The following is a 24,580-nucleotide window of genomic DNA, read 5'->3' on the forward strand; positions in this document are numbered from 1 at the left end:
TTTTGTGTTCTGTAACCTTTCAGAAACAATTGAATTATGTATTTTCTTCCAAAACATTCATTCTCAGTCCTGGGAAAAATAGAGTATATGATTGACTGTATCAGTAAGTGGGAAAAGTTAAAATATGTTGTGACCAGTGGAGAAATGGGATGAGAATAAATAGCAAAATACTGCGGATGCTGGAAATCTGAAATAAAAACAAGAAATGCTGGAACCACTCAGCAGGTCTGGCAGCATCTGTGGAAAGAGAAGCAGAGTTAACGTTTCAGGTCAATGACCCTTCTTTGGAAGTTCCGAAGAAGGGTCACTGACCCGAAACGTTAACTCTGCTTCTCTTTCCACAGATGCTGCCAGACCTGCTGAGTGGTTCCAGCATTTCTTGTTTTTATTTGAGAATAAATAGTGCCCTTCTCCAATTTCAACTGCGCAAACGCTTTCAATCTGGCTCTGTAGCTTAGTTGGTTACAGCACCTGTCTAGTAAACAGGAGATCCTGGGTTCAACTCCCAGCAGAGCCTTATTACAGTGTGCTTTAGAAGTTTCCTAATCAATAATTTTATCGATGTCTTGTGAACTTTGACTTAGAATTCAAATTAGATAATGAATTTCAGTCACAGGAGAAAACAGCCATTGTGAAGGATATGAGTTTGGAATGGCTGTTCCTCCTTGCACAGAAATTCAGTGCTGATATTTCAAAGGCAACTTCTTTCATAGAAGTTTGTTCACAGATGCATTCAACCTGGAAAACAGCACGACATTAATCTCACTGAAGGAAAGTGTGACCACGTTGTCTGTTTCAGAGTGTTTCTGTCGTTATGTGTTGCTTTCAACCGTGACTGGGACATGACGCAAGCGAGAGGGTTGAGCCGAGGTTTGGAATATTTGTCAGTCAGGAACAAGAAAAATCAAAGGAAGCAAATAAGAAAACCTGTGTCTCATGTGGTTACCGAGAGACGGTGAGAAGATATTAAACTTTGTTCTATTCAATACAGCTGTGATTAACTTTGACCTTTTCTGCCTTTTGCAAACAGTATTTGAAATGTTTCGGTAACAGTGTTCAGTGGGGTCTGGGTGAGCAGCTGCGGAGTGTAACAGGGTCAGGACTGGATGCAGGAAGTTCTCTGACAGTCTCTCTCTCTCTCTCTCTCTGATGGGTTTGAGTTGATTTTCAACTGGCAGCTGTTGGTGTTTCAATAAATGAAAGAAGTTCCCTCCACCCATTTTTTGGACAGACAGTGTATTACAAGGATGTAAAGGGTTAATGCTGAAGACAGTGGGATCAACCCCTCCCACTGTCAGAGTGATGATGTAACAGTCACATGAGATGAGGTTTGGGAGAAGAGAGAGCAGCACCAAGGATGCTAGCTTAGGAGGCTTGATGAGTGTGTATATAGTATTGTGTAAATTAGAAAAGAGTTCTTAGTTCTTTCAGCAGGAAATGTGTCCAGAAAATATCGAGAAACTCACAATTTTATTATTCAGGAGTCGAAACACAGATATTAATTCCAAGTGACAGTTCTGGGTTCATTTAACAAAAAAAAGGTAGAGAATAATATGACTCACTGATTGAAATCCCCCAGTGAGGAGACAATTAAACAGGTGATCTGTTGGGGCATCCTTCAATCCAAGGTTTCGGCAGCATTTAATCTCTCTTTTTGGTGAAATTCTTTGTTATTTGCATCTTCTTTTTAATCCAGCTTTGATGGGTGGGTGAAAAAACTCAAAAAAACTGAACAGTTCCATCCTTTCTTTTCTTCCTTCTTCCCTTCTTTCCATCAGTTTCGTTTTTCTGTCCCAGATCAATATAATGATGAGAATCCCAATTTAATCTGCTGTTTTATCCATTCCAATCAAAATTCAACATTCCAATCAAATCTATTTGTTATTCCACAGTGTCTCTCCATGTGTTTTACTCTGTTGTATTCTCTCACAGTCTGTTTGATGATCAATGTTACATCTCACTCTCTGTTCTGGTGAAGATCAGAAGCAGTGATATCTGTTTTCACCACCCACCAAGTCGGTCTGAAGCTGTGCCTCGCCGATCATGTGGAGTTAGGAACATAGGAGCAGGAGTCGGCCATTCAGCCCATTGAGCCTGCCCCACCATTCAATATGATCATGGCTGATCATCCACTTCAATACCCTTTTCCCCACACTTTCCTCATATTCCCTTATGTCATTTGTATTTAGAAATCTGTCAATCTCTGCTTTAAACATATTCAATGACTGAGCTTCCACAGCCCTCTGGGGTAAAGAATTCCAAAGATTCACAACCCTCTGAGTGACAACATTTCTCCTCATCTCTGTCCTAAGTGTCCTTGGGGGTGCTTTTGCTAACGCTGTTGGGGAGGGTTTAAAATAATGTGGCAGGGGGATGGGAACCAAATGAGGAGGTCAGTGGACAGTAAGGAGGTAGTAACTAAAGCCTGTAAGGAACTAGATAATGAAGTCAGCGTGACTAAGGGGAAGAGTAGGCAGGAAGCAGATGATGAACGCAAAGGGACTGGTGGTCTGAAGTGCATTTGTTTTAATGCAAGAAGTGTAGTAGGTAAGGCAGATGAACTTAGGGCTTGGATTAGTACCTGGGAGTATGATGTTATTGCTATTACAGAGACTTGGTTGAGGAAAGGGCACGTTTGGCAACTAAATGTCCCAGGATATCGATGCTTCTGGCGGGATAGAGAGGGAGGTAAAAGGGGTGGAGGAGTTGCATTACTGGTCAAAGAGGATATCACAGCTGTGCTGAAGGAGGGCACTATGGACGACTCGAGCAGTGAGGCAATATGGGCAGAACTCAGAAATAGGAAGGGTGCGGTAACAGTGTTGGGGCTGTACGACAGGCCTCCCAACAGCAAGCATGAGATAGAGGTACAAATATGTAAACAGATTATGGAAAGATGTAGGAGCAACAGGGTGGTGGTGATAGGAGATTTTAATTTTCCCAACATTGACTGGGATTCACTTAGTGTTAGAGGTCCAGATGGAGCAGAATTTGTAAGGAGCATCCAGGAGGGTTTTCTAGAGCAGTATGTAAATAGTCCAACTCGGGAAGGGGCCATACTGGACCTGGTGTTGGGGAATGAGCCCGGCCAGGTGGTTGAAGTTTTAGTAGGGGACTACTTTGGGAATAGTGATCACAATTCCGTCAGTTTTAGAATACTCATGGACAAAGATGAGAGTGGTCCTAAAGGAAGAGTGCTAAATTGGAGGAAGGCCAACTATACCAAAATTCGGCAGGAGCTGGGGAATGTAGATTGGGAGCAGATGTTTGAAGATAAATCCACATTTGATATGTGGGAGGCTTTTAAAGAGAGGTTGATTAGCGTGCAGGAGAGACATGTTCCTGTGAAAATGAGGGATAGAAATGGCAAGATTAGGGAACCATGGATGACAGGTGAAATTGTGAAACTAGTTAAGAGGAAAAAGGAAGCATACCTAAGGTCTCGGCGGCTGAAGAAAGACAAAGCTTTGGAAGAATATCGGGAATGTAGGACCAATCTGAAACGAGGAATTAAGAGGGCTAAAAGGGGTCATGAAATATCTTTAGCAAACAGGGTTAAGGAAAATCCCAAAGCCTTTTATTCATATATAAGGAGCAAGAGGGTAACTAGAGAAAGGATTGGCCCACTCAAGGACAAAGGAGGAAAATTATGCGTGGAGTCAGAGAAAATGGGTGAGATTCTAAACGAGTACTTTGCATCGGTATTCACCGAGGAGAGGGACATTACGGATGTTGAGGTCAGGGATAGATGTTTGATTACTCTAGGTCAAGTCGGCATAAGGAGGGAGGAAGTGTTGGGTATTCCAAAAGGCATTAAGGTGGACAAGTCCCCAGGTCCGGATGGGATCTATCCCAGGTTACTGAGGGAAGCGAGAGAGGAAATAGCTGGGGCCTTAACAGATATCTTTGCAGCGTCCTTAAACACGGGTGAGGTCCCGGAGGACTGGAGAATTGCTAATGTTGTCCCCTTGTTTAAGAAGGGTAGCAGGGATAATCCAGGTAATTATAGACCGGTGAGCCTGACGTCAGTGGTAGGGAAGCTGCTGGAGAAGATACTTCGGGATAGGATCTATTCCCATTTGGAAGAAAATGGGCTTATCAGTGATAGGCAACACGGTTTTGTGCAGGGAAGGTCATGTCTTACCAACTTAATAGAATTCTTTGAGGAAGTGACAAAGTTGATTGATGAGGGAAGGGCTGTAGATGTCATATACATGGACTTCAGTAAGGCGTTTGATAAGGTTCCCCATGGTAGGTTGATGGAGAAATTGAAGTCGCATGGGGTCCAGGGTGTACTAGCTAGATGGATAAAGAACTGGCTGGGCAACAGGAGACAGAGAGTAGCAGTGGAAGGGAGTTTCTCAAAATGGAGACATGTGACCAGTGGTGTTCCACAGGGATCCGTGCTGGGACCACTGTTGTTTGTGATATACATAAATGATTTGGAGGAAAGTATAGGTGGTCTGATTAGCAAGTTTGCAGACGACATTAAGATTGGTGGAGTAGCAGATAGTGAAGGGGACTGTCAGAGAATACAGCAGAATATAGATAGATTGGAGAGTTGGGCAGAGAAATGTCAGATGGAGTTCAATCCAGGCAAATGCGAGGTGATGCATTTTGGAAGATCCAATTCAAGAGTGAACTATACAGTAAATGGAAAAGTCCTGGGGAAAATTGATGTACAAAGAGATTTGGGTGTTCAGGTCCATTGTTCCCTGAAGGTGGCAACGCAGGTCAATAGAGTGGTCAAGAAGGCATACGGCATGCTTTCCTTCATCGGACGGGGTATTGAGTACAAGAGTTGGCAGGTCATGTTACAGTTGTATAAGACTTTGGTTCGGCCACATTTGGAATACTGCGTGCAGTTCTGGTCGCCATATTACCAAAAGGATGTAGATGCTTTGGAGAGGGTGCAGAGGAGGTTCACCAGGATGTTGCCTGGTATGGAGGGCGCTAGCTATGAAGAGAGGTTGAGTAGATTAGGATTATTTTCATTAGAAAGACGGAGGTTGAGGGGGGACCTGATTGAGGTGTACAAAATCATGAGAGGTGTAGACAGGGTGGATAGCAAGAAGCTTTTTCCCAGAGTGGGGGATTCAATTACAAGGGGTCACGAGTTCAAAGTGAGAGGGGAAAAGTTTAGGAGGGATATGCGTGGAAAGTTCTTTACGCAGAGGGTGGTGGGTGCCTGGAACGCGTTGCCAGCGGAGGTGGTAGACGCGGGCACGATAGCGTCTTTTAAGATGTATCTAGACAGATACATGAATGAGCAGGAAGCAAAGAGATACAGACCCTTAGAAAATAGGCGACAGGTTTAGATAGAGGATCTGGATCGGCGCAGGCTTGGAGGGCCGAAGGGCCTGTTCCTGTGCTGTAATTTTCTTTGTTCTTTGTTCTAAGTGGTTTCCCCCTTATTTTGAAATTGCATCACCTGGTTCTCGACTCCCCAACCAGGAGAAACATCTCAGCTGCATCTACCCTGACTGTCCTTTAAGTATTTTGTGGGTTTCAATGGGATCACCTCTCATTCTTTGAAACTCTAGAGAATACAGCCCGTTTCCCCAATCTCTCTTCATAGGACAGTCTCACCATCCCAGGAACAAGTCTGATGAACCTTTGTTGCACTCCCTCTGTGGCAATAATATCCTTCCGAAGGTAAGGGGACCAAAACTGCACACAGTACTCCAAGTGCGGTCTAACCAAGGTTCTTTACAATTGAAGCAAGAATTCACTATTCCTGTACTCAAATCCTCTTGTGATTAAGGCTAACATACCAATAGCCTTCTTAATTGCTTGCTGCACCTGCATGTTAGCTTTCAGTGACTTATTGACATGGACACCCATGTCACCCTTATATTCTGTACCTCAGCTAATAAAGGAAAGGATTCCATATATCTGCTGAACCAGCTTATTGACCTGTCCTGCTACTTCAGGGATCTGTGGACATTCACTCCAACGTCCCTCACTTCCTCTACACCGTTCAGTGTTTTCCCGTTAATTGTGTATTCCTTTGCCTTTTTTTACGTCTGCTCTCGCTGTTCCCTGCTCTCCGAGTGAACTCTTGCTCCCTCTCTCTCCTGGGCTCTTTATGCTCCACTTCGCTTTCACTGTTTCCCGCTCTCTTAATGTATCAATATTTGTTTGCCTTGCGTTTAATTTAAAATATGGATTAACTGTATTTTACAGTTGTAGGTTTTATTTGGCAGTCCTGTGCAAGTTGTGGATTGGTATTCAATATTTAGCTCTGTGAAAACGATTGTGAATGAAAACATAACTTTCAATCTTATACATGGGCTGGTCTGCAAGCTCCAAGTCCTTCATTTTGTAGTAATGGAATTGATACTGTATCTTTCAGTCTTAATCTCTGTGGGATTTTTGAATGTAATGCATAGCTCGGTCTCACGTCTGATGTACATTATTGGGATTCAGAGGATCATAGGAAATAGGGGCATTAGGCCATTCAGCCCATCGAGCCTGCTCCGCCATTCAAACAGATCGTGGATGATCATCTACCTCTACGCCATTTTTCCTGCAATCTCCATATCCCTTGATCTTGTTAGTATTTAGAAATCTATCGATTTATGTCTTGAATATGTTCAATGATTGAGGCTCCACAGCCCTCTGGGATAAAGAATTCCACAGAGTTCCCACCCTCTGAGTAAAGAAATTCCTGCTCATCTCAGTCTCAAATGGCCTGTCCTTATTCTGAGACTGTATCTCCTTGTTCTAGAATGACCAGACAGAGGAAACATCCTCTCCATATCTACCCTGTCACGCCCTGTAAGAATTTTGTAAGTTTCAATGAGATCACCTTTCATTCTTCGAAACTCCAGAGAATTTCGGCCCAGTTTCTGCAGTCTCTCATCATAAGACAATCCCACCATCCCAGGGGATTAGTCTGGTGAATCTCCGTTGCACTCTCTCCATGACAAGTCTATCCTTCCTTAGATCAGGAAACCAAAATTGTACAGAATATTCCAGGTGCGGTCTCATCTAGACTTTATACATTGAAGCAATACATGATTAACCATGTACTCAAATCCCCTTTCAATGAAGACAACATACCATTTGCATTCTTAATTGCTTTCTGCACCTGCACACTAGCTTTTAGTGTCTCATGAACAAGGACACCCAGGTCCCTTTGGACATCAACACTTCCCAACCTCTCACCATTTAAGAAATACTCTGCCTTTCTGTTTATTCTACCAAAGTGGAGAACTTCACACTTATTTACATTATATTCCATCTGCCATGTTCTAGCCCATTCACTTACCCCGTCCAAATCCCCTTGAAGCCTCCTTGCATTCATTCTGTACCTTTCAATCAGGCAAATTTTGTCTGTTCAATTTCAAGTTTTATATTTAAAATGTGGCCATGGTGACAGAGTTTATTTAGATCTGATAGTGAGTTTGTTTTTGGACTGTGATTGATGTATCAACCTATCAGCTGTATTGAATTGGAGTGAAATAGAAACAACTTCTGTCTCTCCCGCTGTTGTTTGACTGTTGGATTGAAAATGTGTCTCTTGACTTTGGGATCAGTGTCTGTCTGACTACTTCTTTTGTTTGTTCCAGTGGAACTGATGAGCTGGCAGTATCTCTGTGCTTTGGGAGTGATCCTGTACCGACTGTGTGTTGGAACGAGATCACTGCACTTTTCCTTGTGTCCAAGAATCACCACATCCAGTCAGGTTCCTTCATGTATTTTCCTGCAGGAATGAAAGAACTGGTGAGGTAGAAGATACAAAAGCGATCAATGTAATCGTCCCAATAATAATCATTATGAACAATCACAAAATTAAAACCAGGAACACAAACAGTGTCAGTGTCTGACTCCACTGCAGTACTGCAGTATTCAGCTTCTGTTTACCAGGTGTTTGCAGTGGTTTTACAACAAGTTTGTGACATTCAGAAACAACACAAGCCCTGCACTGCTCAATGACTGGGACTGTCCGATAGAGCAGTGACCTTTACACAGTCACATTTCTATTTCAACGGAAAACAAGCAGCCACTATTTAAAATGTGCCTTTCACACTTCTCACCTGGTGTCTGCAATAAATGCTCTTTGTCTAACTGTCCACATCGTTATTTTGCGGCTATTTTCCCCCCACTGTTCACGATCCAACAAACAGTGAGAGACTGGAACTAAAGCAGGAAAATTCCCTCTCCTTTGGGTGGTGAAATTGTCAGTGATTTTCAATAGTGATTTCTTCCCATTGTGTCTCCCTGAGCCTGTACAGACACTGTCCGAGAATGAACTCTCCCTTCCCCGTGTCCCCGGCTCACTCCATGTTCCGGGAGCAGCTCCTGCTCCACAGTGTCTGTTACAAACACTCCCCGACTCCCCCTCAACTTCCCACCACTCAATGCTAATCTCTGAGCACATCTGCGGACACGCTCCCAAAGCAGTGGCTGCTGGAAGCAGATGCTGTTTGTTCCCTTCCCCCGGGCCCGGGAAGTCTCCATTAGCAGCTGATTTGAAGCATCTTCCCCTGATTGAGTGAATGGCCTCACAGACTGGGTTGGGGAAAGACTGCGTATGCGCTCCACTCCTCATTGTGACGTCCCACCGGAGGCGGGGCAACACCGCGCGTGCGCAGATCTCTGCAGCAATTCAGCACTCAAACATCAATGGGAACTTTCCCCATTTCACCCTCATCAAAGTCCCAAAGAAAGTGAAGAGGGGCTTGGACTGGAGGGATGGAGGGAGGGGCGGGGTAGGGGGAACCTAGAACCCAGAAAGCTGCCCACTTGCCCCATTTAGATGCTCAATTTGTGGTCATTCCCTGCAGGGGGTTTGTTATTATTGAGCCCCTCCTGGTAAAACAATCCGATAGAAAGAGGAGAGAAAGGAGGGAGCCGGTGTGTTTGCTGGGACCTTGCAGAATTCATTTCAGCAGCAAAAGTCCCGGGTTATATTAACCCGAGTGAAACACGCTGTCAGTGAGAGGAAAACCGAATGGCCCTTTTCATCTTTTCATTGGAAACAAAGTAGAGCCGGAAGTGCGGCGAGCAGAGCAGACACACAAGCTCAATGACAGGAGAGCTCGGCCGTCCCTGAGTTTCAGCTCCCAGCTCTTCCATTTCCTCATCCACACTGTCTTTACTGTGGATGTTCAGGGGTTCATTGTCGGATCTGAGGACTGTATCCATTAAACATTCTGACTCAGGAGATCCACACACTCTCTGTTACCAAGATTTATGGGCAGGAATGTTTCAAAACTTTGTCTATTAAATCATTGTATTATTCACAGAACTAATGAGGCAATCGGTTCATTATTCAGGCCTTGAACTTGGTTTGGGTAGACCGAAAACTGAGAGGTTCAGCACCTATCCACTTATTCACTATTGGCCGTGTGGCCTAATGGATAAGGCATCTGACTTCGGTGTATTTAACGAGGTTATCAGAAAATTGTAGGTTCGAATCCTGCCACAGTCATTTTGGGCGATCACTGTTTCGCACCGCAGCCTCACAGCTCCAGCGACCTGTGTTCAGTTCTGGCTAATGTCTGTGCGCAGTTTGAGTTCTCCCTGTAACTGCGTGTGTTTCCTCGCACAGCCAAAGACTTGCAGATTGATTGGTAAATTGACCATTGTGAATTGCCCCCAGTGGAGGTAGGTGGTGGGGGATGTGGTCGAGAATATGGCATTAATGTCGGATTAGTATAATTGGGTGGTTGTTGGTCGGCACAGACTTGATGGGCCGAAGGGCCTGTTATAGTGCTGCATCTATTAATAAATAACTTATTTTTTTGATGAAATAACAGAAAAGGTTGATGAAGGGAAAGCAATGGATGTTGTCTATATGGATTTTCAGAAAGCGTTTGACAAACTACCGCATAAAATGCTGGGTAACAAAACTGAGGCTCTTGGAATAGGAGGGTCAGTATCTGCTTAGATTAAAAAATGTGGGAAACATCAAAAAAAGTGAGTTGTGATATTTGGTTGTTTTTCAGAATGGAAGATGGTGAACAGTGATGTCCACAAGGGTCAGTGTCAGGACCACCATATATAGAAATGACTTGAATATTGGAATCACAGAATCACAGAATTGTTACTGCACAGAAGGAGGCCATTTGGCCCATCATGTCTGCACTGACTCTCCAAATGAGCAATTCACCTCATGTCACTTCCCCGTCTTCTCCCCATAATCCTGCACATTCTTCCTTTTCAGATAACAGTCTAATTCCCCTTTGAATTCTTCAATTGAACCTGCCTCCATCACATTCTCAGGCAGTTCATACTTTAACAACTCGCTGTGTGAAAAAGTTTTTCCTCATGTCGCTTTTGCTTCTTTTACCAATTACTTTAAATCTGTGCCCTCTCATTCTCGATCCTTTCACAAGTGGGAACAGTTTCTCCCTATCCACTCTGTCCACACCCCTCATCATTTTGAATACCACTATGAAATCTCCTCTTAGCCTTCTTTTCTCCAAGGAAAACAATCCTAACTTCTCCAATCAATCTTCATAACTGAAGTTCCTCATCCCTGGAACCATTCTCATGAATCTTTTCCGTAATCTCTCCAATGCCTTCACATCTTTCCTAAAGTGTGGCACCCAGAACTGGACTCAGTACTTCAGCTGAGTCTAGTGTCTTGTACAAGTTCAACATGACCTCCTTGTTCTTGTACTCTATGCCTCTATTACTGAAGCCGAGGATACTGTATGCTTTATTAACCGTTCTCTCAACCAATGACTTATACCCCCAGGTCCCTCTGCTCCTGCACCCCCTTTAGAATTGTACCCTTTATTCTATATTGTCTCTCCATGTTCTTCCTACCAAAATGAATCAATTCACATTTCTCTGCATTGAACTTCACCTGTCATCTGTCCTCCCATTCCACCAACTTGTCTATGTCCTTTTGAAGTTCTACACTATCATCCTTACAGTTCACAATGCTTCCAATTTTCGTATCATCCATAAACTTTGAAATTCTGCCCTGTACACCAAGGTCTAGGTCATTAATATATATCAGGAAAGGCAAGGGTCCCAACACTAACTCCTGGGGAACTCCACTACAAACCTTCCTCTAGCTTGAAGAACATCCATTGATCACTACTCTTTGTTTCCTGTCACTCAGCCAATTCCATGTCCATGTTACTACTGTCCCTTTTATTCCATGAGTTATAATTTTGTTCACAAGTCTGTTGTGTTGCACTGTATCAAACTCCTTTTGAAAGTCAATAAACGCAAAATACTGCAGATGCTAGAAAGCTGAAATATAAACAAAAAGTGCTGGAAATACTCAGCAGGTCTGGCAGCATCTGTGGAGAGAGAAACAGAGTTAATGTTTCAGGTCAGTGACCTTTCAGATGCTGCCAGACCTTTTGAAAGTCCATGTACACCACATCAACAGCATTGCCCTCATCATCCCTCTCTGTTACCTCATCAAAAAACTCCAGCAGTACAGTTAAACATGATTTTCCCTGAAGAAATCCATGCTGCCTTTCTTGAATTAACCCACATTTGTCCATGGGACTATTAATTTTGTCCCGAATTATTCTTTCGAGAAGTTTTCCCACCACCAAAATTGAACTGACTGGGGAGTGAGACGAGGTGAGTTGCTCTAACAGAGAGCCAGCACGGGTTCGACAGGCTGAATGGCCTCCTTCTGTGCTGTAGCCATTCTATGATTGTATGATTCTAGCGACAACTGTTGGTGGAGAGGCAGTGATGCAGGAATGGGTTGACAGAAAGGGGAAAGTCTGGGCTGGTGTGTGTTCGGGTTTGTGAATAAAGGTGATTTGGAAGCTGTGTTCCAAATTGAAGTGTTTACTGGAAGGAAGAAGTTGATGTAAATAAAGAGTAAAACGTGTTAAGATGAAGCGTGGTGTGATTGTGGGCAGCAGTAAATATTGTGTTGGTGAATTATTTGTGTTAATAAACTTCCACTGCGCCCTCTGCTGCAGGCTGCTGTTTATATCCAGCTGTGTATTAGTGCTGTGTGTTAACTAGATAAATGTTTGTTTCAACGCTGTTTATAAAGCAATAGCATTGCACTCAAACAGTCCCAGACATAGCAACACACGTACAAAAGCAAAATACTGCGGATGCTGGAAATCTGAAACATAAACAGAAAATGCTTGAAATAGTCAGCAGGTCTGGCAGCATCTGTGGAGAGAGAAACAAAGTTAATGTGAGCTAAGGAAACAGACCTGAACTGTTAACTGTTTCTCTCTGCACAGATGCTGCCAGACCTACTGAGCATTTCCAGCATTTTCTGTTTTTATTACAGCAACACAGGTGTTGGGAGGCTCAACCTGGCTACACAATGTTACAAGGACGCTGAGTAACACCATCGACAACGGCACAGAGAGAAAAACACACAGAAAACCAAGAATAGACTGTGAGGAAGCAAAAGTGAGGGACAGAGAGAGAGACAAGACTGACATGGTGTAACAAGGCATTTGTATGATTGTAATAAAAGCAAAATACTGCGGATGCTGGAAATCTGAAACAAAAACAAGAAATGCTGGAATCACTCAGCAGGTCTGGCAGCATCTGTGGAAAGAGAAGCAGAGTTAACGTTTCAGGTCAGTGACCCTTCTTCGGAACTGACAAATATTAGAAAAGTCACAGATTATAAACAAGTGAGGTGGGGGTGGGGCAAGAGATAACAAAGGAGAAGGTGCAGATTGGACCGGGCCACATCGCTGACCAAAAGGTCACGGAGAAAAGGCAAACAATATGTTAATGGTGTGTTGAAAGACAAAGCATTAGTACAGATTAGGTGTGAATACACTGAATATTGAACAGCAGCAAGTGCAAACCTGAAGAAAAACAACCTGAAAAAAACAGTGGGTAAGCAAACTGAACAAACTAAGATGAAATGAAATAAATGCAATAAAAGATTGTAAAAAATGTAAAAAGGAATGTAAAAAAAAGGAAGAAAAAATAACTAAAAATGAAAGTAAAATGGGGGGCTGTCATGCTCTGAAATTGTTGAACTCAATGTTCAGTCCGGCAGGCTGTAGTGTGCCTAATCGGTAGATGAGATGCTGTTCCTCGAGCTTGCGTTGATGTTCACTGGAACACTGCAGCAATCCCAGGACAGAGATGTGAGCATGAAAGCAGGGGGTAGTGTTGAAATGGCAAGCAACCGGAAGCTCAGGGTCCTGCTTGCGGACTGAGCGGAGATGTTCCGCAAAGCGGTCACCCAGTCTGCGCTTGGTCTCCCCAATGTATTTGTATGATTGTGTTCTCCCTGTTATCTGAAGGTATTTCCTGTTGTGTAAATATGTTTTCTGTTGTGTAAAGATGTCCCCTGTTGTTGTGTAAAGGTTTTCCCTGTTATTGTTTTATTTTCTGTTCCTGACCGTCTCCTCACTGTGACCATTTGTCCTGGTTGTATTGTGGCCAACATCACCATCTGGTGGTGGAGACGAGGCTCTGCAGGAAGGGGTTGACAAAGTGGGAGAGACTCGGCTGGTCCGTGTTTGCAGTTTGTGCAGCTTGTGTTCGTGTGAGCAAAAGTGAGTTGTTACTGATTGATGTGTTCACTGGAAGAAAAAAGCTGATTGCAATGGAGTGCCTCAGGAAGCATCTTGTTCTGATGTTTTAAAAGTGAACTGTTTGTGTTACTACCGAACATAAATAGCAGAGAATGGTTTCGATCTATTGACCTCTGGGTTATGGGCCTAGCACGCTTCCGCTGCACCACTCTGCTAACTAATGTTTTAAATTTTAGCTGCCTGTTAGTGAAATATGTTCATTTCCCCAATGTTTTTATAAAAATAGGATTGTCTTCTGAATGCTCAAGAATCCCAGACTCAGCAACACACGTGCTGACGGACTCACCCTCATTGCACAATGACACAAGGACACTGAGTAACAGCACCGACAATGAGGGAGGCAGAGAAAGACACACAGAAAACCAGGAAGATATTATCAGGACCCAGAAAGGAACAGACAGAGAAAGACACACAGAAAACCAGGCAGAGACAGCAAGAGACCAATGATTTATGTAATCGTGTTCTCTATTGTGTAAAGATGTCCCCTGTGTTTTTAAAATATTTTTCCTGCTGTGTAATATGTTCTCTGTTGTGTAACTATGTTCGCTGTTGTGTAAAGATGTTCTCTGTTATTGTGTAAAATGGTTCCCTGTTGGGTAAAGATCTACTCAGTTGTGTAAATATGATCCATCTTGTGTAAAAGTGTTCCGGGTTGTTTAAATATGTTCCCTGCTCTGTAATGTAGCGCTGAGTCTGCGTTAATGGAATTGCTACAGTATCTTCCAGTCTGATACTGTATGAGGGCTGGAATATGATCCAAAGCACAGTCTATACAAATTAAATTGCTATTGTATCTTTTAGTTTCACAATCTGGGGGAGTTTTAAACTGAAATCTCAGTTTGTATCTCAGGTTATGCTATCTTTCAGATTCTCTCAATCTGATGACGCACTTGAGATTTAGACTTAAGAAAGGATGTACTGGCATTGGAGGAGTTCAAAAACGATTCACTCAGCTGATTCCTGAGATGAAGGGGTTGACTTATCAAGAATGGCTAAACAGGTTATTCATTCAAGTTCAGAAGAATGAGGGGTGATCTTTTTGAAACGAACAAGATTCTGAGGGTGCTTAACAGGGTGAAGAAGGGTCTCTGACCTGAAACATTAACTCTGCTTCTCTCTTCACAGATGCTGCCAGACCTGCTGAGTATTTCCAGCATTTCTTGTTTTTATGAACAGGGTCGATGTTGAGAAGATGTTTCCACTAGTGGGGGAATCTCAAACTAGGCGACATAGTTACAGAATAAGGGGACACTCATTTAAAACTGAGTTTCTTCTCTCAGAGGGTAGTGAATGTCTGGAATTATCTACCCCAGACAGTTGTGGAGACGAGATCACTGAAAGTATTTAAAGAGGAAGTAGATAGATTTTTGAAATATTGGAGAGTTGAGGGCTATGAAGAGCTGGCATGAAAGAGGAATTGAGGTCTGGGGCAGATCAGCCCTGATCTTACTGAATGGCAGGGCAGGCTTGAGGGGCCGAATGGCCTACTCCTGCTCCTATTTCTTATGTTATGTTATATCTAATGTATATGTCAGGATGCACTATGGGAATTAATACTGAAACTTATAAACTCATAACGTGTGTCAATATTGGGCTGATATTTAACTTGAATCTCAGAGTACATTATTGTGGTTAATTCTGTAACTTTGAAAAGGGAACTATGTGCTTTAATGAAAACAAGATATGCTGGAAATACTCAGCAGGTCAGGCAGCATCTGTACAGAGAGAAGCAGAGTTAACGTTTCACGTCAGTGACCTTTCATCAGATGAGAAACTGATCAATCCACTGTTACAATAACTCCATCTCTGATTCCCTCCTGACAGTAACTAATCCTTTCACAGAGACTGTGGGTGGTTCTGAAAAGAGCCTTTGGGTTATGAAATTACATTTTTCCACTTTACTTTTTCTGGGAGTTCTGAGCGCTGAGAATGATTCTCACTGACATGTACAGGGCAACAGACCGACTGATTTGGCATAACGGTGTAACTAATGTTTGGGCTAACTCATGGCATCAGGTCAAACATGGGCAAGGAAACCTCCTGCTGATTATCACCTACCACCCTCTCCCAACCAACCCCTCTCCCCGCCCCTCAGCTGATGAGTCAGTACTCCTCTATGTTGATCACCACTTGGAGGGAGCACTGAGGTGGAACAGGGCGCAGAATGTAGTCTGGCTGGGGGATGTCAATGTCCATCACCATGAGTGGCTCGGTAGCACCACTACTGACCATGCTGGCCGAGTCCTAAAGGACATAGCTGCTCGATTGGGTCTGCAGTAGGTGGTGAGGGAACTAACACGAGGGAAAAACATACTTGACCTCATCCTCACCAATCTGCCTGCCGCAGATGCATCTGTCCATGACAGTATTGGTAGGAGTGACCACTGCACAATCCTTGTGGAGATGAAGTCCCGTCTTCACATTGAGGATACCCTCTATCGTGTTGTGTGCCACTACCACTGTGCTAAATGGGATAGATTTTGAACAGATCTAGCAATGTATAACTGGGCATCCATGAAGTGCTGTGGACCATTAGCAGCGGCAGAATTGTACTCAACCCCAATCTGTCACCTCATGGCCCGGCATATTCCCCCACTCTAACATTACCAACAAGCTGGGGATCAACCCTAATTCAATGAAGAGTGCAGGAGGGCATGCCAGGAGCAGCACCAGGCATACCTTGAAATGAGGCGTCAGCCTGATGAAGCTACAGCCCAGGACTACTTTCATGCCAAACAGCAGAAGCAGCATGTAATAGACAGGGCTAAGTGATCCCACAACCAACGGATCAGATCTACACCCTGACACATCCAATGATGAATGGTGGTGGACAATTAAACAACCAACAGGAGGAGGTGGCTCCACAAATACCCCCAACCTCAATGATGGGGGAGCCCAGCACATCAGTGCAAAAGACAAGGATGAAGAATTTGCAACAATCTTCAACCAGAAGTGCCGAGTGGATTATCCATCTCGGCAACCTTCTGAAGTCCCCAGCATCACAGATGCCAGTCTTCAGCCAATTCAGTTCACTCCAGGTGATATCAAGAAACGAATGAAGGCATTGGATACAGCAAAGGCTACAGGCCCTGGCAATATTCCAGCAATGGTACTGAAGACCTGTGCTCCAGAACTTGCCGCGCCCCTAGCCAAGCTGTTCCAGTACAGCTACAACACTGGCATCTACTCGGCAATGTGGAAAATTGCCCAGGTATGTCCTGTACACAAATAGCAGGACAAATCCAACCCAGCCATTTGCTGCTGCATCAATCTACTCTCAATCATCAGTATAGTGATGGAAGATGTCATTGACAGTGCTATCAAGTGGCACTTGCTTCACAATAACCTGTTCAGTGACACTCAGTTGGGTTCCGCCAGGGCCATTCAGCTCCTGACGTCATTACAGCCTTGGTTCAAACAAGGACAAAAGAGCTGAACTCAAGAGGTGAGGTGAGAGTGTCTGCCCTTGACATCAAGGTAGCATTTGACTGAGTATGGCATCAAGGAGCCAGAGCAGAACTGGAGTCAATGGGAATCAAGAGGAAAACTCTCCACTGGTTGGAATCGTACCTAGCACAAAGGAAAATGGTTGTGATTGTTGGAGGTCAATCATCTCAGCTCCAGGACATTACTGCTGGAGTTCCTCAGGGTAGTATCCTCGGCCCAACCTTCTTCACTACTTCATCAGTGACCTTCCTTCAATCATAAGGTCAGAAGTGGGGATGTTCGCTGATGATTGCAAAATTCAGCACCATTCGCGACTCCTCAGATACTGAAGCAGTCCATGTAGAAATCCAGCAAGACCTGGACAATATCCAGGCTTGGGCTGATAAGTGGCAAGTAACATTCATGCCACACAAGTACCAGGCAATGACCATCTCCAACAAGAGAGAATCTAACCATCTCCCATTGACATTCAACAGCATTACGATCGCTGAATCCCCCATTATCAACTTCCTGGGCGTTCCCATTGACCAGAAACTGAACTGGAGTAGCCTTATAAATAGTGTGACTACATGAGCTGGTCAGAGGGTAGGAATCATGCGGTGAGTAACTCACCTCCTGACTCCCCAAGCCTGTCCACCATTTACAAGGCACAAGTCTGGAGTGTGATGGAATACTCTCCACTTGCCTGGATGGGTGCAGCTCCAACAACACTCAAGAAGCTCGACACCATCCAGGACAAAACAACATGCTTGATTGGCACCCCATCCACAACATTCACTCCCTCCACCACTGACGTACAGTGGCAGCAGTGTGTACCATCTACAAGATGCACTGCAACAATGCACCAAGGCTACTCAGGCAGCACCTTCCAAACCTGCATCCTCTACCGCCTAGAAGGACAAGGGCAGCAGATGCATGGGAACACCACCACCTGAAAGTTCTCCTCCAAGCTACACATCATCCTGACTTGGAACTATATCGCCATTCCTTCACTGTCGCTGGGTAAAAATCCTGGAACTCCCTTCCTAATAGCACTGTGGGTGTACCTACCCCATATGGACTGCAGTGGTTCAAGAAGGAAGCTCACCACCACCTTCTCATGGGCAATTAGGGATGGACAATAAATGCTGGCCTGGCTGGCGACGTCCACATCCCATGAAACAAATAATTAAATGCAATAACAGCTCATCTCAATTCCTAGTATTTCTAAATCCCACTAGTCCAACATAAGCTGAACAATTATTGCATGTTGTGATTGACGGTCTGGTCTGCAAACTGCACTGTATCACAGATTGCTGACATTTGCTAACTGGAAGTGAGAACTGCAAAATCGGGACAGTAGTTCACATAGTCTGTCAGTGTGAAAGAATCAGGCAATGTGAGGTAATAGAATTTGTCTGTAAATGTTACACTCATATTGCTTTATATTTTTATATTGAAAATAAAAGTAATCATTTCGTGAAAATAGTGACATGTTGTCCAGACTTTGGTAGCCAGTTGTTTTCGTCTTGCACTCAGCAGGGCAATCCACAAGAATACCAATTTAAAGGAAAACAACAACTTTCTTCTGTATGAGAATAGAGTGCTGATTGGTTGGCAAGTGAACTCTGATTGGTAGAGGCATTGCCATTCAGAATGCACCAGTTTATGGTGACTGACAGATAACTGCCCAGCTTTGTTTGAAGTTTAAACCAGGCAGCTTGACTCTGATTGGTCAAGGCATTGCCCTGTGGAATGAGCCAGTGAATGGCTGTCACTTATTTTGTTTAGCTGAAACAGGCACAACATGTGTGCATGTTCTTTCTGTCTGCAAAGAACAGGGCCCTGTGTATTAATATATGTAGTTTACAGTACACACCAATGCACCACACAGCGAGCCCTACTGACAGTCTTAAATTGGTTGTCAACGTAATTCTTAGCACACTGAGAATTATTTAGCAAATGTTGTCCTATTGTGGAATCACATCTCATGTTGGATACTGTGTTTTGAGTTTTGCAAGCACGGGTTGGTTGGGTAGGGCCCATTGCGAACAGCGGAAGGGACATGTTATTTCATACAATCCGCCAGTTTTGGGATGTACGGTCTAGAAACCTAGCATCACACTGGTATTGAAATTCATATATCACGTTACTTATTTGTGTGATAGGCAGGACGTCTCTTTTGCTTGACAGCAGCATCCTGTTAGTGGCGAACACCACACTTGTTGCTCCTGCATAGTAACAGCAGGAAACAGCGAGCTTCACCTGTAACTCAAATACTGGGGATAAATTACCTTTCCAGGGTAATTTGAGGAGACTGGGCACTTTTCAGGGCTCAAAACGACGGCCTTCAGCCCGTTTATAAGTTTGTGTGATATACAGATAGAAATGATCTGATCAGTGTCGCCATTGTAATGCAGGATGTCTTTGATTCGCCCTATTTCAGCATCAAGCTTGCATGGTGAGCAAATGGCTCAGCCCTATTTATGAGGTTGTCGATAAGACCAATCTTATAGCGCGTGGAACTGTAATAATCCCAACGCGTGTATTGACCAGTGAAGGTAGGTTTGCGGTAGACCGTGGTAGAAAACCCCTTAGCAGATTTCTCAACTAGTACATCAAGGAAAGGGAACTCATTTGACTGCTCCATTCCAAAGGTGAATTTGAGTGTAGGATGGAGCCCATGAAGATGTGCAAGGAAATTATTTCATGCAGCTGCGGATTCAAATATAGCAAACGTATCATCTACATATTGGAAATATGCAAGAGGTCGGAGGTTAGGTGTCATTCCCTTATAAACAGTTTTGTCATGGAATCCAACAAAGATGTTTGTGAGAGCTGGGCCTAGAGGGGATCCCATGGCAACACCAGCGATACATGGTGTCAATAAAACTGAACCCAACTGTGCAAGTTGCCGAGTTCATAAGTTCAATGAATACGGATTCACACAATGGTGACGGGTCTAGATCGCCATGATATAGCACTGCAGTGCAAATATCTATGGCTTCCTGAAGTGGTACATTGGTGAATAGGCTAGCAATGTCAAATGAACACATGGACACGGCATTGCTATCGATATGCAAGTCCTGTATGGTCTTCACAAATGTGAAGGAATCCTTCACTGTGCATGTGGAGAACTTGCTCAAAAACTGGTTGTAACAATTTGCCCAACCATTTGGCAAATTCATTTCAGGATACTATTTACATTACTTCAAATAAAGGAAACACAACGACACAAAGAATTGAGCACAACGCTGAAAGTTTCACAGCAAATAGTCAAATGGGAAAAGGATGAAATACAGAAAGAAAAAGCCTAAAATACTGAAAACACTCAGCCAGTCCGGAAACAACTGTGGAGAAGAGAAGCTCGGGTTAATGGTCCAGTTCTGTGACCCTTCTATAGACCTGAAACATTGCTCCTCCCTTCCTCTCTCCACAGATACTGCTGGAACTGCTGAGTGTTTCCAGAATCTTCTGTTATTATTCAGATTTCCAGTGTGTGCAGTATTTCTCTTTTTGAAAATAAAATATTCCCTGAGAGGAATGGAACTTTACATAAAAAATAGGAGTAGGCCATTCGGCCCATCGAAATAGCTCTGCCATTCAATAAGATCACAGCTGATTTCCTACATCAACTCCATCTTACCACACTAGCACAGATCCCTTGATTCCCTTAGTATCCAAAAACCTATCGATCTCTCTCTTGGATATACCCAATGATTGAGCATCCACATCTCTCGAGTCACAGAGAGATACAGCACTGAAAAAGGCCCTTCTGCCCACCGAGTCTATGCCAACCAACAACCACCCATTTATACTAATCCTACACTAATCCCATATTCCTACCACATCCCCACCGACCCTATATTTCCCTCCCACCTACCTATATTAGGGACAATTTATCATGGCCAATTTACCTACCAACAAGTCTTTTGGCTTGTGGGAGGAAACCAGAGCACCTGGAGAAAACCCACACAGACACAGGGAGAACTTGCAAACTCCACACAGGCAGTACCCAAAATTGAACCCGGGTTGCTGGAGCTGTGAGGCTGCGGTGCTAACCACTGCGCCACTGTACCGCCCATAATGTGCGATCTCACCAAGGCTCTGTCTAATTGTAGTCAAACTTCTTTATTCTTACAAAAACTCTTCACAATGTTGAACACAACTATTAACTGCCTTTCTGCTCTAAGAAGAAGGACCCCAGCTTCACACACCCCAGACCCCTATTCTTTCCACATTAGCTGAATTCCTGCATTTCTGATACCATTCCAGTAAATCTCCTCTGCACCCTCTCTAAGGCCTTGACATTCCTGCTAAAGTGTGGAGCATGGAATTAGACACAACGCTCTAGCTGAGGCCTATAACCAGTGAGATTTATAAAGGTTCAGCCTCAATTCCTAGTCTCTGTCCCGTACTCCCATTTCTGGTTTCTGACTCAATGTCGGCTCTGAGCTGTTGAAACTGCCTGAATAAATATTTCCACCCAACAAAGCGCTCGGAATGTGAGAAGGGACAAAGTGAGTGACCAAGTACATCAACTCCAAATAAAACTCCACCATGTAGTGAAAACACTCGAAACACAACGGCTCTTTTAAGAGCCACCCACAATCTCTCTGAAAAAGCTGCACCAACATCTCTCTAGAATTGGTTTATTTCATTGGTTTTAATGCTCAGTAACTCTCTGGAACTTTCTCACTGTCTTTGTGTTTTCTGTTTCAATCTGGTATGGAGATTCTGGGAAGATGAGTTTCACTGCCTGGGAGGATCTTTGTGGTTTTCCTGCAGAAACACAAAACAAAGTCTCTTTTCAGAGTCACCCACCGCTTCATAGGGACAGCAGTGACCTGGGAACGGGAGCTGGGGTGTGTTTTATGCCGGAAATATCAGTTAATGATTTATGTTGTGCTCTCGTTATATTCCAATCTCTGAATTGAGCCTTTCCACCGCACCAGGGTTATGGGGAGAGTTTTCATCGTTTCTTTTCCAAACGTACAGACGATGTTATAAAGTTACTGATTTACCCAGATGGCGGATTCTCCCCTCACAGTGAAAAGTAACATCACACCTTCACATCTGCTCATTGTTTTATAATTGAATAATTAGTCAAATGGAATTATTTGTGATGTTATTTCCCCCGAGACGGTGTTTCCTGCAGTGAAACTGATCACTTTCAGCTCAGTCATTCAGGGACCTGGAATTCCTGCAGTTTGAACCCGCTGTGACCCCAGCCCACTTCTGATTGGTCACCCTCTTCTCATGAAGTCAGTGACAGCACATGAGGAGGTCATTCGCCCCATTAAATCCATGTCGGGTTTCCAATCTGTTCAGTCCCCGACTCGATCCCCAAATCCCTGCGGGTCAAAATGACCGTAGCAGGACTCGAACCTGCAATCTTCTGATAACATCATAGAATATACCGAAGTCTGACGCCTTATCCATTAGGCCACACGGCCATTAGCTCACATGAATGATCCAATCAGAGAACCTCGAAGCACAAAATACAAAAAATCATTGGTTGAACCTGTCAACCTGGCAGAATATTTGAATTTGTGAAAGCCGCCAATTTCACTATGGAAAAGAAGTGATCGACTGGAAAAGTACATAAAAATCTATTTTCCCGTAGCGGTTTAAATAAACTTTTAAAACACAATTTTGCTTTTACCGACTCAAATTGCTAGTGCTATTTTATGAACAGCTTTATTTTGCTAATTGTTGTCAACTTCTCATCCGTAACTGACAGTAAAAGACTCCGTTCAGCAATCTTTCACACGACAAATAACTCAAACTCGGTGTGGAAGTAATAAATTACAGACTATTGGTAATTCCCCTTCACACAGGCTTCAGGGGGACAGTGAGAAGCCACTGAAATCCTTTTAAAAGGTTCCCATTCTGTCCTGTTACTGACATGTTGGAATCAGATTTGTATTTAACAAGATATTTCTGTGAAAACAAAATCCTCAACGGACCAGCTGGGAATCACTGAAGTAAAATAAAAGGCTTTTGATTGAGAAGACGGGACCTTCTCACCAGCAGCCGGGTTACATTCCCCTCACATCCTTACACAGTGAGCAGCTCTTTCCCTCGAGAAATAGACAGCAGCAGTTGGAAGTTCAGTAAAAGGATCGGTTCATTGAGACAAGTTTCTGACTGACAGGTGGTGCTGAATATTAATACAAGAAGGTCCTGGAATGGGAAACAAGTGTCCAGAGTGGGGTCTGAAATCAGGACAGGGAAATGGCCAGCACTGACACAGATCATTTCATTATTACATTGATATCTGACTGTCTATAAGGAGAAGCGAGTTAAACACATGATGGTGAAAGGAATGGAAGATGACGCTGGTTGTTCTAGATGAAGAGGGATAGACAGAGGTGTGGGTACAGCAGACTTCAGACAGTAATCAGCCCTTTCAGATATTGTGGATGGATCTGAAAAGAGCCTTTGGGATAGGGAAAAAAGCTCTTTGTTTAAAAACCCTCAAATAGCTACCTTGTAATTGGTCAGGTTACTAATGTTTTAGTTAGTGTAATTTATGAATAATTACTAATTAGAAAGTGCTGTTTGGACAGAGTGTAAAGCTGTGAGTTGATGTGTGAGGGACTTCACTGACTAGGGGAAGGAGGTGCTCTTTGGTCTCTCTTTTCTCTTCTGCCTTTTCAGCCTCCATGATACAGGGGAAGAAGCTGATCGGTGAGTAACTGGTAAATTATTCTACTTATTACACTTATTACACGAGCAATAATGAGTTTGTAAAGCTAAGTAATGGCAGGGCAGCTCGAAAAGTAAAAGTTCGAAATTGGGGGAAGGCAAATTTTACAAAACTGAGAGGTGATTTGGTGGATGTGGACTGGATACAACTACTTGAAGGAAACCCCAAGGTTGTTTTATCAGTCCATTAAGAGCAAGAGGATAACTAAGGAAAGGGTATGACCTATCAGAGATGTACAAGGGAACTTCTGTGTGGATCCAGAAGATGTGGGCGGGGTTCTGAATGAGTTTTTTGTCTCTGCCTTCACAAAGGAGAGGGATGATGCAGACATTGTAGCAAAAGAAGAGGAGTGTGAAATATAGCTCCAGCGACCCGGGTTCAATTCTGAGTACTGCCTGTGTGGAGTATGCAAGTTCTCCCTGTGTCTGTGTGGGTTTCCTCTGGGTGCTCCAGTTTCCTCCCACATGCCAAAGACTTGCTGGTTGATAGGTTAATTGGCCATTATAAATTGTCCCTAGTATAGGTAGGTGGTAGAGAAATATAGGGACAGGTGGGGATGTGGTAGGAATATGGAATTAGTGTAGGATTAGTATAACATGGATGGTTGATGGTCGGTACAGACTCGGTGGGCCGAAGGGCCTGTTTCAGTGCTGTATCTATTTAAAAAAAAAATTAATTATTTGGAATTAAATGTGGGAGGTATGATTGGGAAATTTGCTGATGACACAAAAATTGGCCGTGTAATTGATAGGGAGGAGGATGGCAGTAGACTTAAGAATTATATGAATGGATTAATTGAGTGGGCGGAAAAGTGGCAAATGGAATTCAATCTGGAGAAGTGTGAGGTAATGCATTTGGGGAGGGCAAACAAAGCAAGGGAATACACAATAAACGGGAAGATATTGAGATGGGTAGAAGAAGTGAGAGA

General features: G+C 43.6%; 1 long non-coding RNA gene and 2 other non-coding genes across 4 annotated transcripts; 2 read left to right on the forward strand and 1 right to left on the reverse strand.

The window, feature by feature from the left end:
- The first annotated feature begins 443 nt into the window (after positions 1-443).
- On the forward strand, positions 444-517 carry trnat-agu (transfer RNA threonine (anticodon AGU)). The gene has a single exon. It is a non-coding gene; the product is annotated as a tRNA-Thr (tRNA).
- A 236-nt stretch (positions 518-753) lies between these two features.
- Positions 754-14,135, forward strand: LOC137350429 (uncharacterized). Of its 2 annotated transcripts, none has more exons than XR_010969417.1 (2): positions 754-955; positions 13,741-14,135. It is a non-coding gene; the product is annotated as an uncharacterized lncRNA (long non-coding RNA). The 2 variants fall into 2 exon arrangements; XR_010969416.1 differs by lacking the exon at positions 754-955 and adding an exon at positions 13,408-13,475.
- An 8,172-nt stretch (positions 14,136-22,307) lies between these two features.
- Positions 22,308-22,396, reverse strand: trnar-ucg (transfer RNA arginine (anticodon UCG)). Its single transcript is given in 2 exon segments — positions 22,308-22,343; positions 22,360-22,396. It is a non-coding gene; the product is annotated as a tRNA-Arg (tRNA).
- Between the last annotated feature and the right edge of the window lie 2,184 nt (positions 22,397-24,580).

The sequence above is a fragment of the Heterodontus francisci genome, chromosome 35 (genome assembly GCF_036365525.1).
Source record: "Heterodontus francisci isolate sHetFra1 chromosome 35, sHetFra1.hap1, whole genome shotgun sequence".
Classification (NCBI taxonomy): domain Eukaryota; kingdom Metazoa; phylum Chordata; class Chondrichthyes; order Heterodontiformes; family Heterodontidae; genus Heterodontus; species Heterodontus francisci.